This window comes from Molossus molossus, unplaced genomic scaffold, assembly GCF_014108415.1.
Source record: "Molossus molossus isolate mMolMol1 unplaced genomic scaffold, mMolMol1.p scaffold_m16_p_18, whole genome shotgun sequence".
NCBI classification, from domain to species: Eukaryota; Metazoa; Chordata; class Mammalia; order Chiroptera; family Molossidae; genus Molossus; species Molossus molossus.
Window position 1 is genome coordinate 25,694 of NW_023425353.1, and position 20,473 is coordinate 46,166.

Genomic DNA, 20,473 nt, shown 5'->3' on the forward strand with positions numbered 1-20,473 from the left:
ACTCCTGGGGGAACCTTGCTGTGTTTCAGAGTGTGAGCCATGGTGGCCTTCGGTGCACCTCTGCGCATTTTGTGGGAGGTCTGTGCATCCGTGTTCATGAAGGATGCCTACCTGTGGTTTCCTTGTCTGCCCGCCCTTGCTCAGGTCCCTAGGACCGGCTTACTTTGGGAAGTTTCCTCTCTGGGAGCATTTCTCTGCTCCACACACTCTGAAAAGCTGGTCTACAGGGTGTCCCGGCTGGTTTCTGGTGAGAAATAGTTCTTGAACCTGTGTTAATTTTCAAACATAGCTTTTTGTCTATTGCTTATCAATTCAATCATGGTGACTGTTTCCCTAGATAAAAAAAAAGCATATACTGTCTAGATACCAAAGTAAGACATACTATCGATCCCCCTATGTAAATCCAGGAAATGGGCACATGCATTCTCTTCCCTTGTTCTTGCATATCTGAGCCAGGTTCCCTCATATTCTCACTAAGCTGCTACTTTTGTGCATGAAATGTTTTACTTTCAACAGTTACACGTGACCAATGTGTGTATTTGTTACCATCGTTCAGATTAGTCTGAGGGAATGGTTTTATGCCCTAGCCAGTCTTTATGCCATGGCTTCTCCATAGTTGAGGCTTTTTTCTTTCCTTCTTTTTTGAGGCCCCAACAGCATCACGAGGAAGGCAGGTGGTATGAGTGCTGACACTTTAGCTGGGTATAGAATGTTGGGGTCACAGACTTTCATTTAATTTTTTTCTTTATTGATTTAAGAGAGAGAGAGAGAAAGGGAGTGGGAGAAAGAGACAGAATCATTGATGAGAGAGAACATCAATTGGCCACCTCCTGCATGCCCTCCCCACTGGGGATCAGGCCCAAAACCTGGGGATCCTCCCTGACCAGGAAATGAACACACAACCTCTTGGTGCATGGGTCGATGCTCAACCACTGAGCCACACCAGCTGGGTCAGACTTTTCTTTTAACTCTGATGTCTCTGCTTCATTATCTTCTACTATGTGTTCATAATCCAGGAAGGGAAATTGAAGCCAGGCTGATACTTGTTAGTAAAAAGAAGCATACTTTTTCTACTGGATTTTTTAAAGAAATATTGACCTGCAAAAGTCACCAGTTTCACTGGGTTTTGACATGGGTTTTGGAGTCTGCTCATTGGCTTTCACCAGTGTATGGAACATGGATGCCGGCTTCCACCTTCAGGCCAAGTCTCCCAATGGGTGGCAGCCACTGTTTCCTGGCTTCAGCTTGTGGGCCAGTGTCATGCAGGTAGCCACTGGCTGGTCTGGCTGCTCTGGCTCCAGTTCCCATCCTTAGCTCTAGGGCACTCATGTACTTCGAGGAAGTCTTTTTATTATGCCACAGATTTGGGGGAGTGACCAGGAAAATGCTACCAGTCCAGTATTTTGGAAAGAACACTTGGTGGGGCTGGGTTATTGAGAGACAGGGAGAAAGAAGCGTCTGGAGAATGCTGGGACTTTGATGTCAGCCAAGGTGGTTCCTCAATAGGATGGTCATTCCATTTGGAGAGAAACATCCCGGGCCCTGCTAGAAGAGGTAAAAATGACCCAAAAATGGATGCTAGGCTTGGACTAGTTCAGGCTGCCACACAGGATAACCTGGCTTCTCTTCCTTCACAGCCACTCACCCACTGCCCAGGGTAAAGGTTTTTGCCTCAATTCTGCTTAACAGGTAAAGTACATGATTGGATCCTAGCTAATCTGGGCCCCAGCATCTTCCTCTGAAAAGATCAGAGAGATTAGTTAATGACTCATTTGAATTGACTTGCTGTTCGGGTCTTTGACCTATGATGTCACTGTGCTTCTCCAGTTTTTAACTGGCCCATTTGAATGCACTTAGCTCTCTGCCACAGTATCAGCCAAAGAAAAATGGAAAGTGAGCTGGAGAGTTTCAGGAGCTTTGTAACAATAGCACAAAATGTGGAATAATGCACTGTACATCTATCTAATAGCATAAATAATGCATTTGTGTAATTGTCAAGTAAGGGGATGTGCTAAGCAATCAATTATATTTTATCGTAGGATGCTTGATTGTTTCAGAAATACTATTGATTGTAATCAAGAATCAATTAAAAGTTCATAGTGATTTTATTTATCAGGTTTAAATACATGACATCATTATACTGTCACTGCTTCAGGAAGAAGAAACAAGAATGAGGTTGTTACAAATAAAGGGGAAATTGCTCATATTTATGCCGAGGGCTTGGTGGTGGTGGGACCTCTCAGGAATGAGGCAGAGACAGGGGGTGCTGCAGGGCTCCTCCTAGGACTGATGAAGGTAGATTCCTCTAGTTGCGAGCTCATAGCACCTAAGCAAAGGTTCTCGAGTGAGAACGTCCACGTTAGACTCTAAGATGAAACCTGAAGGTACACAGAGGAGCGGCATGGCCAGGCCTCCCCCAGCACTGTTCTCAGTGAACACTGTATCTCAGGATCCCCGGACTGTTCTGATGCCTCAAAAGTGTGTGGCCCCTGCCTCGGCCAAGGTGCTCTGCCCCCCTTGATGTGGGAGGCTCGACCCTGGGTGGTCTAAGCATCAGGGAAATGAGCGTCACTGTGTGAGATGGTGTTGTGCTGGATGTCCCTATTGTAAACATACCCAGGAGCCCCTCGACGTGTGGGATTGTGTCTCATTTGTGTTTGGGTTCCCAGAGTCTCATTTTTATTTGGAACATTGACTGGAAGTTCCCAGGTACCCAAGGAACATCCAGTGAATACGTGGAAGCAGTGTTCATGGTCGTGAGCTCGTCAGGGTGTTGCTTCTGGGTGGTGACTGCTGTTCTTAATCTGCCTGTGGCCACCTGACCCACACTGCTCCATTCAGCCACCCACCCATGCATGCATCCCATGCATATTTACCGAGTACCTGCCCTGCACCAAGCCTGCTCAGAGGCTATGGCCCCTGGCTGGAAAAGACAAGGTGGTCCTTACCCTCACAGAGCTCATGATGAATAAGGGAAGCAGGTAATAACACAAGTTGCCACAACAGATTGTTTTGTGGGAGGAAGGTGGGCTGGGAGGCAAACCAGGTAGAACAGTGGGGCATCCACATCCTTGCCACATGGCACCATGACCCCATCCTAGGACTCAGAGCCCTGACAGTGCCCACGTCCAGGCCCACTGTTGCTCACTGCACAGGTGTACTGGGTTTCCCTTGTTATTTCTTGGATTGTTTCTTCTCTCTGCTCATCTCCCCTTCTTTTGTGATGGTGGGCTCCCAGGCTGATGCCCTAATTTTCCTGTATCTCCATTTTCATTTTTCACCTTGTTTTGTTCTCCTTTATACTCCAAGCTTATTATTGTGTTTTTGATGTTTGTTATTCTACTTTTTAATTTCCAAGAGCCTTTTCTTTTTTGTGAATGTTCTATTTATTTTTATATATATTTTATTATTTTATCACCATTTATCCCCCGTGCCCTCCTCCACCTCCGCCCTGAATGTCCTTTTTCATAGCATACTGATCTCATTTCATAAGTTTATTTTCTGCTTGTTTCTCTTCCTGAGCACATTGACAAGAGCTTCATTAACAATGTATCTTGTGTTCCTGTCTTCCTTCCTGAGTCACTGTTTGTTTGCTTGTTCTGGTTCACCTGGTTTAGTTTGTTACCATGACAGCCATTTCCTTACATATCTGTGGTGCCAGCTACCCCGCTTACCTGGGTGTGACTCCCTGAAACCTGGTGAAGCTGTGTGGGGGTGGGCTTGGTGGGGTGCTTTGCTCCAGGGTGCTGGGGGGACCCCATTCACAGACTCAGCAGGTCTTTTCCTCAGGTTGTTAGTTCCCTCAGAGAAAAGATCTCCCACCTTCACCCGAGTTATACACCTTGAGTTTAGCTCTCAGAAGCCAAGTGGAGGAAGGATCCAGTTGCACCCCCACCCTCTGGTCCCTTCTTGACATATATCATGTTGTAGCTCACTGTCCTTAGAATCCAACTTGTCTTTGAGCTGCCCTAATTAACCTCAGAGACAGCAAGATGAACAATGGGGAATGTTATAGAGGGCTTTAGCCCCATAAAAATTAACCAGAGTTTGACCTTCACTGGGAATTTGAAAAGCAATATCCTTCAGGAAAAGGGAGGACAGAAACGGCCCCAAGGCTAGAGTGTCCTGCATGCTCTGTAAAGAAACTGATAGGGAGAAACTGAAGCTCCCTTTACCCCATAAAACTAACTGTTAAACATGTGTGTATTGCACCTGACTGACCGCTGATATCCATCTCGAATTTGTTAGTTTTTAAAACTTGGATAATGGAATGAATAGCAGGATAGATGTATGCTGACCCAGTTCACCCAGTTCCCTTTCACCTCAGCTCCCTCCCACCTCCGTTCCCTCCTGCTTATCGCTAACTGCCTCCGCTTCTGTACAAGCAGCTTGCTTGCTCTGCTAAACTCTTGAATGACCCCTGCCCTATATAAACAACCCTCCCCCTGAGCTCAGGGCTGCAGTTCTCTGTGTAGGTTGGCTGCAGTCCCTGCGCAGGTAATAAAACATCCCCAAAAACTGAAAAATTGAGTCTGAGTGTGGTCGATCTCCTGGGTTACAACAATCATCCTAACGACATCAGGTGAGCCTGAGCAAGGCACTGATGAAAGCCCAGGAGGCGGCGCAGGGCAAGGAGGGGCCACAGCAAAAGGCGGTTGGAGGTGGTGCCTGTCTTTTGAGTGACAGGAAGCCAGTAGTGAGGAGTGGCAACATTGTAGACACTTAAACACTCAAGGAGGTTTCTGCTAAAGCCATCATTGTTCTTTCACCCAGTTACTGGCTGTAAGGCTCTGGGTGGTGCAGGGGGCCACAGAATGCACACACATACATGCATACATATTCCCACACACGTACACACAAACACCTGCACACATGTGCACACACTCATACCTACACCTACACATGTATACACATATACCCAAACAAACATGTGCACACATAGACACATGCACACACGTACACATGCATGCATACAGGCACAAACCTATGCACACACTTACACATGCACCACATACCTGCACACACACACAAACGTATATGCACACTTACACATGCACACACTCTTACATATGCACACTCATGCACGCACAGACACATAAACAATTTCTTCAGGACTGTGAGCTCCTGAGAGAGCAGAGGCCCTACTGTTTCTCTTTGTGCATCAGGTTCTGCCTCTTCCCAGGAGGCTGGTGACTGTGTATAGAATTGACCTAAGCCAATTCCAGGGAGGGTTTTCCCAGGGGACAGCTTTCCCTTTCCTCCACCTGGCCAGGTGGGCAGCTGAGAGGCAGCCCACAGAGAGGTGTGATGGGGGCTCACCAGGTGAGGGTTGGAGATCATGAGAACCTCAAGCAGGCTTGGGAGACCACAGTCTACAGTGCAAAGGACATCTCGGCCTCAGTTGCCCACCCTCATTGTCTCCTGATAACTCCTCAGTTTGTTATCGAATTTGCTGAGAATTCTATTCCTTAGGGTGACTCACTATGACGGTTAAGGAAAACAGCCTTTGAAAGAGAATGAGCTTTTATCAGGATGTTTTTTTAATGAACAGTGTTATGTTCATACGGTTGTGCATTTGGCACGCACGCTTCTCAAAGAGGAAGGGAACTTCTCAGTCACATGCAATCCTTTCATTGGAAAGCAGACTAGGACACAACATTGCCCCCCAGCTTTGCGCTCTCCTCGGAGGGCCGAAGCCACACACAGAGACCGCTGGGTTTCCATGGAAACAAGCCTGTCTCGCAGGGGCTGCAGACCGTGAGGCTCTGAAAGAATGAGGCCCTCAGAGTGGTCTGGTTCAAGACAAAGACTCAAATGTCTGCCTGCTCGAGCCTTTCCCAGCACTCACATCCCCAAGGGGCCCCGTGTTTCCACCAGGAACCCCCTGGTCTGGTGCCATTGGTTTCCAGGGCACATGCAGGGAAGGAACATTGGGGATGATGATTATGAGGCTTTGATGGCTTTGACTGCGATTGTCAAGGGTTGGGAGGGGCTGGGAGGGATGGGACAGCATTACTGGCACTGAAGCCCTGTCACTGTGCCCAGCTGTGTAGGTCAAAAACTAAGCTACTTTCAGGAGCAGCTGAGGGTGCTGGGCCTGCTCCCCAGCCTCAGAGTGGTTGGTCACAGAGTGTTTGGTGAACCGTCACCCCTCACTGATGTTCAAGTTGTCCGCTAGAACCAGGCCTCAGGCTTGTGTGCTCTGACTCCCTCACTTGACATGAGAAGAGTCAGGTTCAGGAAGCCAGGGACTGTCTGAAGGTGACGGTGCATGTGGCCTGGGAACCAATGGCACCAGACCAGTGGCTTCCTAGTGGAAACACTGGGACTGCAGCTGAGGTCTGCTCCCCCCCCGCCACAGAGGCATCACTGGGGTCCTCACTCCTGGGCCCCAGGACTTGTGGGTCAGCATTTGAACATCTTGAATGGTCAGTAACATTTTGTCCTGTGAGAGCGGATTTGATTTCTAGAAACAGCCAAGAGTGATTTGGAGCAAAACCTATTAATAGGATAGTTCACAAAGCACGTGAGGCTGCTGGTGGAAAACCTGTGAAAACTTGAAAACTGACATTCTGAAGAACATTCTGTGCCGTCTGTGCCACTCAGATCAGTAGGACCTTTGGAGCCAGGTGGAGGACAGGCCAGCTCCCCAAGCAGGGTGAGCCAGACTGGCCCAGGTGGGCCCGGAGCACAGAGGCAGCAGGAGCCACGGGCATGGGCAGGAACCAGAGCAAGGCTGGCGTGTCTGCAGAACCCAGTGGGCCTTTGTGGGCCAGCAGCGTGGCCTGAATGCCAGGCTGTGGGGAGCTGTCACATGGGCCCAGTCCAGCCCGATCTCACAGACAGGAACACTAGAACCCGAGAGGGCCGGCCTTGCCATCACAGCAGGCTCACCCTGGCTCACTCTGACCTGTGATCTGCCAGGGCAATGGGAACCCCACGCCATGGTGGGATGGCTGTGAGGTGCATTTAGTGGAAACCTAAAGAGACTCCTCAACTTTCCCAAGGCCCACTCAGGGTTGCACCTGTTGTGCACAGTAAAGCCGACTGTCAGGCTTTGGTGTCTTGGGGACACGTAGACAGAACTGAGCAAGGGCTCCCGGGGGTGCAGAGGTCATGGGATAAAGGAGACTCACACTGAAGTGTTTCGAAGTGTCACCACTGTTACGTTTCTCACCTGGGTTTTATCTGTATTCCTCCACCTCTCATTGAATCCCCTAGCCCTGAAGGCTCGCTGTCCGAGGCCTGTCCTCCCCGAGTCTGGATGCATTGCGCTGAGCTGTGGGCCCTGAGGATACACCAATGTGGGGCTGTGGCACCCAGGAGTCATGAGACACACTGCCTGGTGACCTCCCTTGGTCTCTTTCCAGGTCTTCATGGTCCTGCCTCTGAGTCCCCCTCAGTGTTCCCGAAAGCAAAGCTGAAGTTCAAGTGGAAGTGACGGGCTGTGTGCCCTGGGGGATGCATGGCAGAAACACTGGTCGGTGCATGGTCCCTGCCCTCAGTGGTCACTGTGTGGATGGGCATTCAACCCCAAATCCCAGTAGTGCTGTAGCCCGTGTAGTGCCTGTGGGCATATATTTCCTGGCAGCCAGGCAGGTGGGCAGGAGGGGAATGATCCGGAGGGACCTCTTCCTAGGCTCTGACCTGGCCCCTCCAGGTTTCAGGAGGCGGGGGCCAAAGACAGCCCTAGTGGGTGTCCTGAGAGGTCATCGTGGTCATTGCCTACAGAGGTCACTCACCTGTGTGACAGAGTTAGAGATCCCTGAGGGGGGATACTCAGAACCCATGACGAGGCCCAGCTGTTGTCCTGTGTCTGGAGGTGGCACTTGCTCCACTCTGTTTGACCTTGGGGCAGCCAGATGTCTGTTCTTTCACCTTCGAGCAGATTTTCCCTAATCACACCCTTGCAAGCCCTGTTTAATGGCAGGTCTGTTAACAAGCTTTCTATTGTTTGCTGTGTTTGATTTTATACTATTTCCCAAGCAAGGGTCACTCATTCTTGCCTTTTAAGGGGAGAAAGCAAAGACCATGCTTCCTAATTGCTTTCAGGAACTATTTTCCTACTGTCCTGAGAGTACAGGACATCCTCTTGCATTTTCTGAGGAGACCAAATTTCTTTCCTTGTCTCCTTCCTTTGGCAGCTGGCCAGCTCAGTGTCCCGAGAAGGGAAGGGGCAGCTGGAGTTCACCTCAGGCAGGTGGAGCCCTCATCACAATTGCACCAAGTTGGCTTCAGCAAATGGCACCACTGTGCGAGGGTGGGACACGTGGAGCATGAGGTCAGTGATGATCAGGAGCCCAGGATACACCTGGTGTGTCATCTCCTCTCTGCCCCACAAGGGCCGACTGGAGCCAGATGTATCTGGTCACGTGGCTTGTCTGTCTTCATCTCCTTTTGTGTCTCCTCCCCAGCGTGAGCTGGTGTATCTGTGGCCATGACCTGTGGGTGCTCTCTCCTGTCGAGTGCCCAGTGGGCAACCCCAGCGCTGGCAGTTTATCAGGAGATTATGATTGAGCCTGTTCTCAGTCTCCACAGGTGGAGACCACAGGTGGACAGCCATGGTCCCTGGTTAGTCTGTGGTGCTGTCTGCAAACATTTTTGTCGCTATTGGGAGATCAGAGTTTGTCATTCCCGTCAAGGTGCACCGCAGCCAGCAGTTCTAGTGGAACAAACAGCAGCGGTTTTCTGTTCCAGGTGTGGTTCACAGGCCAAGGAGTGAGGGTGCGCCTATCTGTTGTCATGGCAACGAAGCCCTGCAAGCCTTTGTGAGATGCACTCTGCCTTCAGCTCAGCACCGCATGTCCGAGGCACCAAGTCGGCATCACCACGACGACCATTGTTTTCTAGGGGAGCAGAACTCAAAGTTGAGGCCTGCAGCCCCGTGGACCCCGGCTTGTGAAGCAGCTGGACTGGCTGCTTGTGCCACCTGCCCACAGGGGTCTGGTTCCTGACTGGGGATTGGACTTTGGGCTCGGGTCACAAGGAGCAGCCGCTATCTGCCCCCAGGCCTGGCAGCTGTCTTCCCTTGGCATTGTTCTTTAAAGGAGTGTAGACTCTCAGTGTCTAAAGCAGCGGTTCTCAACCTGTGGGTCATGACCCATTTAAGGGTTGAACAACACTTTCACAGGGGTCGCCTAAGACATAACAGCAGCAAAATTACAGTTATGCAGTAGCAACAAAAATAATTGTATAGTTGGTGTCACCACAACATGAGGAGCTGTATTAAAGGGTCACGGCATCAGGAAGGTTGAGAACCACTGGACAGGCAAGAGGCTCGGCGAGTGACATTTCAGACCCCAGACAAACCCCACAGAGGTGGCTTTGGGGGTGACATCTTGCAGGTCCCACCTTTGCCACAGTGGCTCTTGGAGTCAATGAGTATCTGAGGGGCACCTGGCCCCCCTCACTGACTGTTACTTCTGCAGAGAGCTTCAGTTTTTGTTGAGCTGGGCACATTCAGTGTCTACTGCCAGGGTCGTGCCCTGCACTAAAGTCTGTGCCTCCACCGCATGTGGAAGCCCAGTAAATGCCTGTGCATGCGCGACTGCTCACCCAGTCCCCAGGTCTGTTCATATGTTCCCTGTCTCACTCGGAAGGTCTTAGGATCAGGGTGTCTTATTTTAGAGAAAATACTGACATGATGGAAGGTGCAGGATGTGAAAACTGGCTCAAGATGTACAAGTGGCTTACAGCCAGAAAATCCAGCCTGGAGGGCAGGACAAATGGATCGAGAGTGTGCACCCTGAGGAATGAAGCTGTGAAGTCCCGGCTCAGCTCTGTGGAGACTCAGAGCCCAGTGACGGAGGGAGCTGCCTGGCATTCGCCACCCATGGGAGCAGGAGAGGGAAACTGCATGATTGAGGGACAGAGGTTACAGCCAAGGTCAGAATGAATGGGCAGCGTGGGCCGAGTGAGGCGCAGGATGGGGCTGGACGTGGGCCAGCAGAGGTCTCACCTGTGCTGACTGGGCTCAGGTCTGTTCCTAGCCTTGTCCTGCCTCCCAGAGACCTTCCCATGTTGGTGGTTGTGATGTCAGAGCAATGTGGTTTCAGAACCAGCCTGGAGCAACCTAGAGCAGTGGGAGTCGGCGTCAGGTGTGTGCGTGCACGTGTGCCGTGCGTACATGCGTGTCTCTGCCCGAGGCTGTGGGGTGCAGAATGGGTGGATGGCACAGACCCTGACAACGGCACTTGGCACCCATGGGAAGGAGTGGGTGAGGGATGAGCCCGGCCGTGACAAACGCTGACCCTCCGTTTGCGGCAGCTTTCCCGTATCATGCTCCCTGCCCCGACTGTCCCGATGCCGATGCCCACAGTGGTGCATCTGCGTCCCCACCGCCCCCGCCTTCCTCATTTCCTTTTTGCTCACGTCCTCCTGCCAGACATGGTGCAGTGTCCACGCCAAAGCCTGTCTCCACTGCTCCTTGGCAGGCACAGGCCCTCTGGCCACTCTCATCCTCAAGGCACATGTCATGTGACGCTGCAGACCGGCCTCAGCCCACACTGGCTTCTGGAGAAACCACAGCCTGAATCACCGCTGCGAGAGGCACCGAGGTGAGTTCCGGGCTTTCTAGCGTCTGCAGCCCTGTCGGGTGCACCCACCAGGTAAAGCGGGAGCTTGGGCAGGGGCCCAAGGCCTGGAGGTGGGTGGGCACTGTGGGTGTGCAAATCAGGCTGTCCCACATGCTTCACTGTGCATGTGCTTCTCCCTCAGCCAGATCTACTGCGTGGAGAATGCCCACAGGCAGCTGGTGCGGGACCTGAACTTCAACCCCAAAGCAGTTCTGCGGGGCGAGCTGTGGGGACAACTGCAAGGTCAAGTTCTAGACACCTTAGTTTCACTGAGCTCATGAAGACCCAGGAGAAGCACCCCACTGGTAGCAGCTTCCCCTGTGCTGGCTGGGGAGGGCCCACCCATGGTTTTGTAGTTACTCTGCATTTGGACAGGCTCAGGGCAGCTTGGTCTGTGCTGCTGGGCCACTCAGTTAACATGGATTTATTTTTCTAAAGAAACTGAATCCTAGTCCTAGTGCTTTGGTTCAGAAGCATAGACAAGGAGGAATAGCACTAACTCTGTTCTCTGAGGCAGTGCAGGCTCAGGTGTGCAGAGATGAGTGGGCACAGGTGTCCACATGCATTGTTTGCAAGGTGGGGTGCTGCGGGGACAGGGAGGGGGGAGCTGTGCAGAAACAGTGCTGCTGGGACAGGGAGAGGGAGCTGTACAGGGACAGTGCTGCTGGGACAGGGAGAGGGAGCTGTGCAGGGACAGTGCTGCTGGGACAGGGAGGGGAAGCTGTGCAGAGACAGTGCTGCTGAGATAGGTAAGGGGGAAGCTGAGCAGACAGAGTGCTGCTGGGACAGGGAGAGGGAGCTGTGCAGAGACAGTGCTGCTGGGACAGGTAAGGGGGGAGCTGAGCAGACAGAGTGCTGCTGGGACAGGGAGGGGGGAGCTGAGCAGACAGAGTGCTGCTGGGACAGGAAAGGGGCAGCTGTGCAGAGACAGTGCTGCTGGGACAGGGAGGGGGGAGCTGTGCAGAAACAGTGCTGCTGGGACAGGTAAGGGGGGAGCTGAGCAGACAGAGTGCTGCTGGGACAGGAAAGGGGGGAGCTGAGCAGACAGAGTGCTGCTGGGACAGGAAAGGGGCAGCTGTGCATGGACAGTGCTGCTGGGACAGGGAGGGGGGGAGCTGAGCAGACAGAGTGCTGCTGGGACAGGGAGGGGGGAGCTGAGCAGACAGAGTGCTGCTGGGACAGGAAAGGGGGCAGCTTTGCAGGGACAGTGCTGCTGGGACAGGGAGGGGGGAGTTGTGCAGGGACAGTGCTGCTGGGACAGGAAAGGGGGCAGCTTTGCAGAGACAGTGCTGCTGGGACAGGGAGGGGGGAGCTGTGCAGGGACAGTGCTGCTGGGACAGGGAGGGGGGAGTTGTGCAGGGACAGTGCTGCTGGGACAGGGAGGGGGCAGTTGTCCAGGGACAGTGCTGCTGGGACAGGGAGGGGGGAGCTGTGCAGGGACAGTGCTGCTGGGACAGGGAGGGGGGAGTTGTGCAGGGACAATGCTGCTGGGACAGGGAGGGGGGCAGTTGTGCAGGGACAGTGCTGCTGGGACAGGAAGGGGGGAGTTGTGCAGGGACAGTGCTGCTGGAATAGGGAGGGGGGAGTTGTGCAGCGACAGTGCTCCTGGGACATTTAGCGGGGAACTCTGCAGGGACAGTGCTGCTTGGACAGGGAGCCGGGTGCTGTGCAGGAACAGTTCTCCTGGTACAGGGTGTCAGACTGTGCAGACAGGAGCTCCCAGGTCCATCCTCCTCTGAAATGCATTTGGAATATACATCCTGGGGCTCAGTGAATGAAATCAGCGCATAGAGCAGAGAGCACAGAAGGAGCGGTTTTTTTCAAACATAGTATGTTTGTGTGCATGGTGTGTGTTTGCATGTGTTGTGTGTGCACGTTGTGTCTGTATTGCATGTTTGCATGTGTGTCTGTGTGCAGAGAAAGGGTGCAGGAAAGTGAGAGCCCAGCTGCTGTTGGAGCCCTCACTGAGGCCAGGGACACGTTACTGAAGAGTTGAAACTTCATGGTCTCTGTCTCTGAATTTTGTGAATCATGTACCAGAAGCTGTACTGTTTCTGCCACCAAAAAATCAAAAACTCAGAGTGCTGATGTGTCGTTCTAACACATTCAGGAAGAGGCTGTGATTACCGCTGTGCAAGCAGACTCCTGGCCATCCCCACTGCCCATCTGCACCCTCAGCCCCCTGCCATGATGGGCATCTGCCTTCCGAGCTCTCGCCTGTGTGGGTAGCTGGGCTGTGACCCAGACCAGAGCTCAGCCCTCCCCTGGCTGATGCTCATGGGCGGGTGCCCTTGGGCTTGGCTTCAGGCTGTTAGGAGGCCCATCTGCAGTGCCGGGCGTCAGCACCTCTCGCTGAAGCTCAGGCCACCACTGGGTCTCATCTCTGTGGCTGGGAGTTAAGAGACCATTTCAGAGAAACAGGATAATCCTGCCCCTGGGTGGACACCGCCTAGTGTCAGCCCTGGTGATGTGGAATGGCTGCCTAGCGATCCCCGCTCCCCATCCAGAAGGCCCAGCCTGTGAGCCTCTTCTTATCCCCAGGGTGTGGAACATTCGCTTCAACAACTCACAGACCAGCTCCCCTCATGGGCAGCAGCAGCGGCAGGGTGATCTTCTCCAGCATGGTGTCCATATCCTCGGAGCCCTTCGGCCACCTGGTGAATGACGACAGGAGTAACCAGGAGGAGCGCTGTCCAGAGGAATGCCCCAGGTGGGGTGAGAACTCCATTTCTTCACAAGTGTCTCTGGGGCTGGGGACTCCAGTCAGAAGCTTCCGGAATGTGGTTGGGGTGGGAGCCCCCCCTGGAGTAGGGATTGAGGTTCTGGAGGCCGTCAGCCCCAGGACAGGGCACAGGGCTGGCTCAGGGCAGCTTCAGGGGTGGACACAAACATGCACCTGTGTCGTGTCTTTTTATTCTTTACAAAAGGTTTTAAAACTGCTGCTACATTTTTTTTTTTTTATCCTCACCTGAGGACATTTTTCCATCTTTTGTTCAGATAGAGTGGGAGGGAGAGAGAGGAAGAGAGAGAGAAACATCGACATGACAGGGACACATCGAGTGGCTGCCACCCACACAACCCAGTCAGGGCTGGGGACAAACTGCAACCGAGGTCCGTGCCCCTAGCAGGAACCAAACCCGAGTCTCTCTGGACCGCAGGCCGATGCTCTAGCCACTGAGCAACCCGGCCAGGGCTGCTGCTGCTTTTTATATGTGAACCTCAGTAATATGAGAACCAACATTCACCCATCATTCTAATGGCCCTGTGACAGGCTGTTGTTGGTTCCCTTTCTCACTTTCATGTGCCAGTCAGGACTGCGGCCGGCCCTCCTGCCCCGACCCATGCCCTGTCCTGTCCCCTGCATCCTTTGCCCCGAGACACTGGACAGGCTCGACCATGGTGCCTGTTTTCACAGCCGCACAATCTTGGTTGTGCATTTTCCCAGACTCTTTCCTACGTGCTGTTTCCCAGTCCTGAGTTCATCCACTCAGGGGCTGTCTCTTCACTTCGGGGCCCACGACCCTGAGACATGTGGGCTCCTGGGGCTCTGGGCACCTGCAAGTCACTCTGCTGGTCAGTATGGAGCGAGGCGTCCCTGGTGGGGCTGCGGCCTCCGTGGGGAGTGAGAAGCACAGACTGCACCCCATCAGCCCTGTGCTGGTGGACGGGAGCGCCTCCTGCTGGAGAAGGCTCTCTCCCTGTGGGCAGCTGCTTCCCCGGGTGGGAGGGAGCAGGGTTCAGAGCAACCAGAGGGTCCTGGCTCCCACTCCAGAGGGGAAGGTTCTGGGATGAATCCCTCTTGAGTTGAAGTCTGAGCCCTAGAATCTAGGCAGGTCTGTTCCTCTGAGGCTCCCCACACCGTCTGTGTCTGAGTTCCTCCCACCTGCCTGAGCTTGGGAGAGTCACCGAGGAGACCGCTCTGCCTTTGGGGCCTTTTCCAAGGGGTGACCTCCTGATCTGTCTCTCCGCTCTGTCACTCTGGTCTCTGGGAACAAGGCATGCAGACATGGGGTCACCTTGTCCAGGAGACAGCTGATTGGCCGACCTGGCACCCATGGGATTCACGTGGTTGAGTAGAAGTGCATTAGGAAGGAACTCTGTGGCCTGCAGTCCTGCCAGGTGCATTGGCACCAACTTGTGGCGTCCCCATAATGGCCTACAGTCCTGCTCCAAGGGTCTGTCCACGTCGTATTAGATCCAGAGTAGAATCGCCTGGCCAGTGAGACTCAGTGGGTAAGCATCAACCCTGCACCAAGAAGTTGCCGGTTTGATCCCCAGTCAGGGCACATGCCCAGGTTGTGGGCCCTGTCCCCAGTGGGGGGCATGCAGGAGGCAGCCAATCGATGTTCTCTCTCATCCATGTTTCTATCTCTCTGTCTCTCCCTTTCACTCTCTAAAATCAATAAATAAAAATTGAAATAAAAAAATTCAGAGTAGAATCCCCAGGAGGACTTTCCCTGGTGTCTGTACCAAAGCATTGGGTGACCTCTTCCTGGGAGGCCGGGCCATGCATTAGGGCTTCAAGGGAACCAAGCTGAATGCAGGGTGTAAGGGAGAAGCATCTTTCCCCAAAGCATCCAGGAGCACCAGGGCACATGTGGACACCTGCCTGAACCCAGGGGACCCCTTGTTGATCACCGCCAGCACATACCGTCCGGGCCCAGAGGAAGCCAGGTGTTGTTGGGTGCTAAGGGGAGTTCCACAGGCTCCCGTGACCATGGAGGGTCCCGAGCTGCCTGAGCTGCCGAGGCTGTCCTGTTGTGTGGGCTCCTGCTCATTCCTTCAGAAACTCTGCCCCTGATGGTCTCATCGCCTGGGCTGTTTGCTGTCTTGGTCCCGGCCCAGAGGAAGCAGGGCACAGGCCCCCTACCACCTACTGCGGCACAGAGCTCTCAGGAATGTCTGGCATCCTGGGCCTGGCCCATCTGCGTGGCCCTGGCGTCTGGGCCAGTGCGTCTGAGGAGCCCTGCCCGTGGGAGTAACCATGTTTCCCCTCGGCCTTGGTACCCACCCCATCCCTCAGTGCCCTTCTGTGCTGGGCCCCCCATGCTGCCAATGGCACTGGAGATGTGGCTCCTTGTGCTCTTGTCACCAGTGCGCTTGCTGTGGAGACCCCCCACGTGGTTGCTGAGATCCGAGTTCGCGTTCACCACACTCCTGGGTGACCCTCAGCACAGACCCCATGGCCTCATGCCCGCTGCTCCTTCTGCGGTCTACCAGTCTGTTCTGGGGGGCCGTGGGCTGTGAGCGCTGGTTTGGGTTCTGTGTGGCCTCCACCACCAGGTCCTGCAGGAGTCACCTCTGTACTGGGATCCCTGGTGCCCTGCCCTAGGACAGGAGGACTGGAGGTGCTCACCGTCCCCGCTGCCTCTCCGGTCGGCCTCTTCTTCCAGGGCCGGTCTGCAACCCACTGGTTCTGGGTGGCCACAGCCACTGTAATCACCAGGTGACATAGCATCCTGGATTTGTTTTTGCTTGTGGGGTGAGGGGTTTTGGGGCACAAGTGGGGCCCTGAGAAAGGGGCACAGTGGACTATGGGGGAGGGGAGGGCAGGTGGGCTGGGGGAGGGGTAGAGGTGGGCTGGGGGAGGGGTAGAGGCAGGCTGGGGGAGGGGCACAGGTGGGCTGGGGGAGGGGAGGGCAGATGCACTCAGGGTAGACATGACCACGAGAGGTTCTGAAGCTCCGTCCTGACCTGCTGTCTTGCCTGTGGACCAGTGAGGGAGGGACAGGTTGAGGCGGGGGCACGTAGCCAGGACAGCAGGGCACAGAGAGGAACTGTGCAGACTCACCAGAGCGAGCCCACGAGCCCAGTGACCGAGAAGCAGGCTCTCCGCTGGGGCCCAGTGGAGGTGGTGTTTTAACCGGATGGGGTGGAGGACAGAGGACCCCCTGCTCCTGGCTGTGGTTGCCTGTGGTGGAGGGTGAGGATCATTCACTCAGTTTCAGATACAATGACCCCTGACACCCTCGGCTTGGAATTCGGCTTCGGCATGTGCCCTGGGGCTGGGGGCACCGTCTGTCTGTAGCACCAGGAAGGTGGACATGGGGCGAGAGGACTGAGAAAGGACATCTGAGGACACCAGCTCCCAAAGCCTTTTCTCCAGAGGGCTCCTCGGAGCTTCCCTGGCAGAGCCCAGCCAGAGGCTCGGATTCGGTGGTGCGTCCGCAGACCAGACCCGTCTTCTGAAGGAGCCCAGGGTCTCCTAGGAGACCCCTCAGGCAGGTGTGGGCAAGGAAGCCAGCACTCAGAATCTCCAGCTCTGTGCCAGCGCCTGGCCCAGGTGATGCTGCAGTCCTAGATGTCCATGGCCTCCTGTCCCCAGGGGTCCTCAGGGACAATCTGCTGCTCTTCTCCACCACACCTGAGGCTGCGGTGGTTCATGGTTTCTTTCCGGGAGAGGCCGGGGATCTCCTGCAGGGTGGTGGGCATTTGTCTGTGGGTGGTCCAGACAGCACAGGGGCCACACAGCAGCAGCATGGGACAGAGGGAGGGGTCACTGGCTCCCACAGGGCTGATGGCCACCCTCCTGTGCTTCCTGCAGGATGTAGCCACCAGTGAGGCCAGGCCGGCCAGCGTCACTGGGTTTTCCTGCCGGTGCCCACAGCTCCTCCCGGAAGCAGTCACCCAGCCTGGTGAGGGGCGTGCTGTGTGCTGAGTGTCTGTTTTTCCTGACACAGTGCATGTTATTTTGTGACCCTCGGCACAGTGCCCCCAGGTGGATGGCTCACCGTGTGCAGCCTGGCTCTGGGCTGCTTTGAGGCTTAATTCAGAAAGTAACCAGGATGCTCTGGAGTCCTGCAGTGGTCAGTGGTTTAAAGCGGTCAAGGCCAGTTACCTGAAGAACAGAAGCAGCACTGGAAGGATCTCCCACCCCATGGGGGTGGGGAGCTGAGCCGCACAGTGCTGCCCATGGCATCTGGGAGACAGGGCTGGGGCACCTGGCCTGCCTTGAGCGAGTCTGGGCCTCCTGCCTGCGTGCCTGCTGGGTGCTATTTGAAAGCCAGGTTTGCACTGAATGCAGGGTTGTGAACTGTGACATCTTGGATAAGCCCTGAGTCTGAGCTTCTATCACTCTCCCATGGTTAGAGCACACTGGTGTTTGCCTCACAGGTGGTTATGTCCCAGTTGGCAGTGTCGAAGCACACTGACCCCGGGGAAGGTGACAGCAAGGTGATGTCATGGTTCCCCTGGGACAGGAGCATGTGGCTCCTCATGGTCAGATTTATGAGTGTGGTCCCCAGTGTCAGGCTTCTGGGAGCCAGTATCTCTGGGTAGGCTAGACGAGTGGGGTAGCCTCAGTTCCGCTCAGTTGCACTGTCCTGCACCAGGCCCCTCCTATAGCTGGGGCTTCCTCAGGGTGGTGGGCTTCTTCCCTGGACTCTCAGGGCTTCAGGACAAAGTTCCAGCTTCAGGAGTGGCGGTGTCACTTTCATCATCTATTGGCAAAAGATATTGCAAGTCCACCCAGGGGAGAGCGAGCTGCCTACTGAATGAGCATGGACCAGACATTGAAATTGTAACCTAGGTATGTGTCCTGACCCAGGAATCAAACCCACAACTTTTTGGGGTATGGAACAACACTCCAATCATATGAGGCTGTAAATAGTATTATTTTTAAGATATTGTTTTCCAATGTGTCATTAATATACTGATATACAATTATATTTGTTGATTAATTTTGAATCCTGGAACATTCCCAAATTCATTTATTAGTGTCAGTACTTTGAGTGTGTGTGTGTGTGTGTATGTACTTCACAGGGTTTTCCCACAGCAACTACAAGCATCATAATTTTACCGTATCCACGACACAGGTTTTTACAGGTAAAATGTGTCACTGCTCTGGCAAGAAATTCCAACATGCAAAAGGAAATGAATATAATACAAAACACACTTCCTTTCCACCCCCCTTAACAGAGAAGGGATCTAGGTAGAGAGCTGAGTGGAGCTAAAAGACAACAAAAAGTGGAGAGTTAAATCAAATTGGAGGGAGTGCCCTGGCTGGTGTGGCTCGGTGGTAGGAGCATTAGCATGTGGACCAAAGGGTCTGGGTTCCATTTCTGGTCAAGGGCAGGTAAATGGGTTGCAGTTTTGATCCCTGGGGCTCTGGGGAGGAAACCAACCAATGTTTCTCCACCCCCCCTTCCTCCTTCCCTTCTTCAGGAGAATGGAGAATGAAAGGAAAGAGTTATAAAGAATTTGGAAATCTGAGAAAATCAGGAGTATCTCAACAACTAAGAAAAAAGAGAATGAGAAAAAGATCATGTAATTACAGAAAACGAAGTGAATCAGAAGAGAAAAAATAATAACAAAAAAAGAAAAAACAACAACAGAGAAATGTGCCCAAAATACCAAAAGTGAAAAGAATCAACAGAATTGTATAAGAATTAAAAATAATATGCCAATCAGGAGGGTACCACTGAAGTAGAGAGAATGTAGAGAGTCTGGAGTGAAAGTCGAGAGATAACAAAAGGGTAAAATCTGGACACTACATAGAGGATACAGAAACTGGAGGCATTCAGGAGAGGATTCTGAGAATGCATAGAACTGAGAGAATCTGGAAGATTTTGACAGAAACCATAAAATCGGAGGAATCAGAAAACTGGCAAAAATAAAGAAGACAGAGAGACTACGGGAAGAACCCAGATTACAGGAAATGGAACCTTAGTGTAATGCCTGGAGAAGGCCCAGTATAAAGAGAACCTGGAAAATATAACAAGAATGCATGAAACAGTCCAAATCTACCAGTTTGGCAATGATAATCAAGAAAATATTGCAAGAATATATGAAAAGAAGAAAGTCAGAGGAATATGGCAAAAATACCGAAAACTCAAATCAGAGACTATCTCAAGAATTAGGTAACATAAATAATCAGGAAGTGGAGAGAAAATGGCGGCGGAGTGAATGGAAGCTACACAGACCTCTCCCAGGACCAAACTGGAATTACAACGAAAATAAAGACAAATTGTCAGGAAGGGGCAACTGAAAGGCAGCTTGGAGGACCACATAACCAGGAACACTGACTCAATACTGGTAGGCTTGTGAGGAAACAAGAGGGGGCCGGGAGCCCACGGTCTGCAGTGGCCTGAGCTGGGACCAGCAGACTCGGCTGGAAGCTGCGCCCTTGGCTGGATCCTACGGCCTAGGCTGGGTCCTGCAACCTCGGCTGGAAGCTGGTCCTGCAACCTCGGCTGGAAGCTGCTTCCACCACGGCTGGGTGCTACACCTTTGGCTGGGTCCTGTAGCCGCCTCAGCTGGGTGCAACGCCCTTGGCTGGGTTCTGCAGAGGCCTAGGCTGGGTGGTACGCCCTCTGCTGGTGCCACAGCCTCAGCCACCCTGAGCTGGGAGCAGGCCCTCAGGTTAAAGTCCCAGGCAGCTCCACGATGCAGAGCCCGGACAGAGGCTAAATTGGCAGCAGCCACTCAACTTGGGCTCTGGCAGAGGGAAGGCAGACTGGACTGGAACTGTGTGGGGACGCTCGGGATTTGGAGTGTGCTCAGAGCTTTTGCTGAGTGCAGCCACCCAGGACTGTGGTCATCTTACTCCTTCCCAGGGCCCTGGGGAGAGGCGGTGGCCCCTCCCTCAGAGATTCAACCCCACCTGGTGGCCATTGAAATGCTAATTGAGGCCCATTAACAACCAGCAGCTGCACCACTTTCAGAAAATCCTCTTACACTGAGCACTGAAGTTTTTAGGCAACTCAGAAACCACGGATCTTCAGGTGACTGCTACTAATAGTCTCCAGGCAAAAAAGATAGAGGATATCTACCATTCCCTGGGCTAGCAACTCTAACCAAGAAAGTTAAGACTTGACAGTGGTGTTTAAAGCGGGTCCTCCCTACCTCATCCAAACCCAGGAGAGGGAGCCACAAACAGCAGAACACCAACACCCACAGGG

General features: G+C 53.4%; 1 pseudogene; it reads left to right on the forward strand.

The window, feature by feature from the left end:
• The first annotated feature begins 1,176 nt into the window (after window positions 1-1,176).
• Window positions 1,177-15,739, forward strand: LOC118633502 (annotated as a pseudogene).
• The last annotated feature ends 4,734 nt before the right edge of the window (window positions 15,740-20,473 follow it).